Below are 6,000 nucleotides of genomic sequence, written 5' to 3'. Positions count from 1 at the left end.
ATTTTTTAGAGAGAGAAATTCCTTACCCACTTAGTGCTTACTCCAACAGACGGTCTCTATTGCTAACTATATTGCTGGAAAGACTCATAGATTATGATGGAAGATAGTAAAAATTGACAAAATTCTCAATCAAGGCTTATGTGTGTACTTAGTCAATCTCCTATACTCTCCTATCCAAGAAACGGAATCCCTAGTTTACCTTTAGACAGACAATCTAGACTTTCAATCCTCACCGGTCATACTCTCAGAAAAGAATCTCTCAGAAGATGGTATACTATTTTACCTCATGTATGTGGGGAAAAGAATAATGAATACGAACATCCCACATACTACCTTGAAAAACAGACTTCTAGATGACAGTAGTCTCATAGAAAGAATGTCAATCACATATAAAGTGTCGGGTCCTTCACTTTAGCATCCTCTCACCTATTCTAGACTTCGTACCATACTGTAGTGATAAGTCATGGGTTGTAACTTGGCTTGGGTATTGGTTTATAAAGGAAAGGTAAAAAGGATTCAAAGGTTGTTTTTGAAACACTAAGGGTTTTGCTTATTTCTTTGGAAGATTTCTTCAAATTCTGTAATGCAGAGAATTTTTTTTCTTTGTCTTAGCTTTTCCATCCATTCTGTTCAACTTCTTCTTTTTAACTTTTTTTTTCTTTAGCTCAGTGGTATATCCTTGATTAGTATTGGATATGCTTGTTTTCCACTAGCTTCTTTTACTTTGAACAGAATGATGGTCTTCATTGTATCTCTCTGATATTTCCTTGTAATCTTCCTTTTGTGCTCTTTCTTCGTCTTTGTGCCCCTCGTATACTAAGAAACATATGGGTATGGTTGATAAAGATTTTAGGTTGTACTCCTTGTCTGGAGTTGGGTAAAGGATAAAGGGTTTTTGGAAGAAATGGCTTGATGTAAGGCTCAAAAGGGTTTAACATGATGGTCCTACTAGGTGGAATAAAGGCTGATGAATGGGTTCACTACTTGACTTATCAATATGATACTCTATTTCGAATAGACTACAAGACTTAATGGCTATCTCCCCAGTTGATGTCACTTCGTGATTAACCAAATAAATGAATAATGAGACTATATTACAACGACATAAAGAACTGAAAGATGTTGAGTCACCAAGACTCGGATTTTTTGTAAGACTCTCTAAAGAATGGGTACAAAGCTCAAGTCTCACGGGCTAAAAAAAATCTGCTTGCAGTTTACTAGGGATTAAATCTCTCTTCTAACAAACGTACACAAAACTGACCAAGTACTATGGTGGTGCCTTGATAAAGAATTCTATCAACAAGAACTATGTCTGAGCATAATAAATAGTCTAAGTGGTGACTATGTCTGAGCATAATTTCATTTTTCTCATGCTACTGATATAGAAACAAAAATATTTTTGTTTTTGCAAACTAATTTTCGAAATTCATTTCTCAAGTACACCCTCCCCCAACTTAACATATGCTTTGTCCTCAATGTATAGAAATTAAGTAAATGAAATGAATGAGAAAAAGGGAAGATGTTACCATTGATGCCAAATATCAAAATTAATCCAAAAAATAAGAACATTTCCTTTTACCAAGATTTTTTTTTAAGGTCTTTTTAAGTCAGATCCCTAAGACTATATATTATATCATGCATTATCAATTTGTAGTGAGGAATCATATTTTCTTACCCAAATCTGACTAATGTTTGGAGGACGAGGAGGTCTCACCTTGTGGGTTGTCAAAAATACTCCTTGATATGCTGGAAAGATTGTTGGTGAAGTTGCTTCTCTACCTTGAACTATTTTAGGTCTGATGATTGTGTGATAGGCCTTGTGGTTCCTCTGTGTAGAAGATTGACGAAAATCTTTCTTTCTAATAGGACAATAGTATCTTATGTGCCATTTACCACCACAGTAATGATAATGGATGTCTGGCTGACTGTGCTCAAGGTGGGCGGTAGACTGGTTCATATACTTCTCTCGTTCAGACAATGATGGTGTACAAGAAGCTTCAACAGTACAATGTTTCTTATCAATATGGTCCACTTTCTACTTCAAAAGACTCATTTCAGTTTCTAGATTCTATTGTTTTTCCAAAACTTCTTTAAGCTGATTCTCTAGCAACTGATTTTTCTGGGCAGAAGTCTGTTGTTCATCCTGAAATGTAAAGTTCATCTTCTCAAGATATGATACTCTCTCTGTCAATTTTCCATTCTACTCACTTAAATCCTGAATTTTCTACAGAGATTCCAAGAACATGGCTAGCAACGCCTCTGTGGTGGGGTTCTCAGGTTCATCACAGTTTTCTGTAGATTGAGCACTCTCAATTGTATCTCCGAATGGGAAGGATTCTTGTATCATGCTATCAAGCTAGGAAGTACACCGCTCCACCTTCGGCATTTTCATAATCCTTATGGAACAGGTGAAAGATATTTATGTCCATGGACATCTTACCAAAGTTGATCTTCATTTCACCGTTATGACAATTTATCAAAGCTTTTGCGGTAGCAAGGAAAGGTCAGCCTAGAATAATTGGAATTTTATCAAAGGCCTCCTAGGTGTCTATCACAATGAAATCCACTAGATAGTAGAAATCAGCTACTTGAACAAGAACATCCTCAACTATGCCTCTGGGAATCTTGGTAGAACGGTAAGCCAACTTCAAGTTGACTTTTGTAGACTTTAGGTTCTCCAGGCCCAATGCTTGGTACACATGATATGGCAAGAGATTAACACTAGCACCAAGGTCTAAAAGAGCATTACCCGTGAATTTTACTCCTGTCTTGCATGATATTGTAGGACTTCCTGGATCTTTGAGCTTGACTGGAGCTTGCTGATGGATAATAGATGTTGTTTGTCCAGCTAGAAATGCTCGCTCTGGAACATGAGTACTTCTCTTTATGTTGCATGCATCCTTTAAAAATTTGGCATATGATGGCAACTGCTTGATATCTGTGAGAAAGGGGATATTGATTTTATCTTTCTTAAATGCCTCCTTTATCTCTAAAAATTGCTTGTTCTTTTTGCTTTGAGCAAAAAACATAGGAAAAGGTGAATTTGGTACAAACACATCAGCATGTGTCTGCTCTTCTTTCTCTTTGGCATTCTTGCATATCTTGTCTTGGTTATCTTGACAAATGGGAGTTGAAAGGATTTCTCCCACTTCCTTTCGAACTTCATTTGAAATCTTGACCGATTGCTCTGTAGCAATGTCATCATGAGAAGGTAAGTCAACCTTGTTGTTTATCTTCAATCCTGATCTAAGAGTAGTAACTGAGCTGAAATGATCATGGAGGTGATCAGTACTAGAAGTTGTCCCAATGTGGCATACATCTTCACTCTTCAATATTGGTTCCAATAAGCTAGGTTGAGTGGCTTGTGTCTTTACAGATAAAGCAGTGGTGAGTTGGTCGACCTTAGCCTCTAGAGACTCCATTCTAGAACATTGACTTGCCTGAGATTGTTGGAGATTGAGTGAGATCGCGGCAATAAGCTCTAGAACACTTTCAAACTTCTGATTTTTCTGTGATAGCAAAGTAATAGCATTCTCTAGGTTGGTAGGTGCGGCATAATTTCTCCTAGGATCAGGCAGTAACTCTCCACTTGTATTGGAATTCTGCTGAGAGTATAATTGTTATTGAGGAACCAACTGTGAAGCTTGACTTGTCTGTGGAATATAACTTTGATCTTGAGAACCTGGGGGTCCAGCGTTCTATCTCCAATAATTGCCTTGAAAGTTATTACCACCTTGGTTGGGCCTCTGAAATGAGTTTATATTGTACTATCCAACTGATGCATGTTGATAGTAAACATGACATTCTAGAGTTGCATGAGAAGTGTCTAAATAGACTTCGCAGTATTTGCTAGCTTGCATGACTGGGAGAGATTTAGCTTGAGACTTGTTGATCTTGGAGGGATTCATGGAGAACTGGTTGAATTTCTTACTCAGAGTTTCAATACTGGTGGCCAGGCTGGCCAATGTAGACTTTAGTTCTTGATCTGATTGTTCATGTGCTTGGTAACCAAATTGCTTTGGCTCCCCCTCCATGCTAGCGACATCCTCGTTGCTAGTAGTCTATTGTTGTGTTTCTTTAGCTAAATTCTCAAGAAAGTTGTAAGCTTCCTCTCCATCCATTGATGTAAACTTGCCTTTGTGCATTGACTGTATCATCTGCTTGTTCATCATCGAGAGTCCTCGATAGAAAAAATGAGCCAGTGTGCTCTTATCGTATCCATGATGTGGACACGAGACTAGCAGATTATTGAATCGCTCTCAACTATAATGATATTCTTCAGTCGCTTTTCCTTTGAAATTGTTGATAGCTTGCTGCATGGCATCAGTCTTCTAGGGTAGGTAGAACTTGTTCATAAACTTCGTTCTCAACTTCTCCCAGTTGTCTATTGAATTGATCAGCTATGCAGTTAACCATTCGGAGGCTTTACCTTCAAGTAAGAGCGGAAAAATAATCAACTTGATACTCTCATCTTTGATATTCTGGTTCTTGAAAGTTTTTAGAACTGATAGAAATTTGTTAATGTGAACATATGGCTGAACATTGTCTGAACCATTGAACTTTGGAAGCATAGAGAGTACTAATGCTCTAAGTTCAAACGATTAGATTCTGTCTCTGGAAAAACAATACTGCTGGGTGGGTCTCCAATGATTGGCGAATAGAAATCGCATTTCGGCTTCTCTTCCTCTGGCAGGTTTTGCATGGGTGGGATAGCTTCGGGATTATTGGTGTCCATAACACCTCCATCATTGCATGCGGCCATTCTATCAATCTCGTCTAGTATTCTTGTGAGTCGGTTCTTAAACCTTGTCCACTGTTGTATTCTTACCAAACGATTATATGGACGACGGGGCATACACTAGAAAATGTTATGCGAAAAATGACGAAAAACTATCCTACAATGCTTGAATAATATGTAACTATTCTAAATTATACTAAAATGTAAAACTACTTTCCTTCAACTGGGTTGGGCTTTGCAGCTAGTATCTTGCCCGTTGTCTAAAGTTGTCTCTTCTAGGGTTATGGTGAATCACTTGGATTGCTTAAGTACCACGGCCCACAGACGATAGTCCATTTGTCAAGATTCAGACAAAAAACATTAGAGTTTGATGTTTCGCTGTGTTGGCTTACAACTTCAATTGTTGAAAAGGTCCTAAATGCAATTATACTAGAAAGCAATAAAATTAAACTACGATGCAATTATACTAAGAAAGTAATAAAACTAAACTACGATGCAACTATACTAAGAAAGCAATAAAACTAAACTACGATGTAACTATACTAAGAATGAAATAAAAAGAATGAAGATTCGACTAACCTGGATGGTAGATCTTGTCTTCAAGATGTCATTCAAGCTTTTCTCTTTCTCAAAAGGATGGATGATGCGGCTAAAATTACCTCAAGACCCAAAGTTCTAATCTTGAAAGAAAACGTTAAACATAAACAAGTTAAAACGGCAGTGGCGCCATTTGACACGCGCTCCTTTTTGTGTTTATGAGATGGTATATGGATGATGTAGATAGATGATGGTCGTTGAACAAAATAGAAGAGTATCAAAACCTAATAATCCCTCAATAAGTAAAGAATGAGTAGGGTATCGTTCCACTTTTAAGTGTATGTTTATATGAATGACAGGACTGGAAAGGGGGTTTGAGGGATTAAAAACTATGATTATAGATATTATAGATTCTAATGCTAAACTAAACTAAACTAAGCTAAACTATTGAGAATTTATAAGAAAGGGAATTCAAGAGATTAGAATCCACTAATACTTTTGATTCAATGACCTTTTGCTTCATGGTTGTTCTCACAAGTAAACTATAATTAGGCAATCGAGCGAGTGTCGATGCCCTCTTGGACGAAACATCGTTAACAATTAACTCTACTTAAGGTTGTTCCTATGTTCATGTTACTAGTATCTTCTTTCTTTTTATGTGAGCTTGGGCAGCTATTCAATGAATCACCATCTAAGGCAAACACAAGGAATACTTCCCTTACTCT

The sequence above is a fragment of the Coptis chinensis genome, chromosome 1, assembly GCF_015680905.1.
Source record: "Coptis chinensis isolate HL-2020 chromosome 1, ASM1568090v1, whole genome shotgun sequence".
Lineage (NCBI taxonomy): Eukaryota > Viridiplantae > Streptophyta > Magnoliopsida > Ranunculales > Ranunculaceae > Coptis > Coptis chinensis.
The sequence above is the reverse complement of the archived record's forward strand: the minus strand, read 5'-3'. Positions refer to the sequence as shown.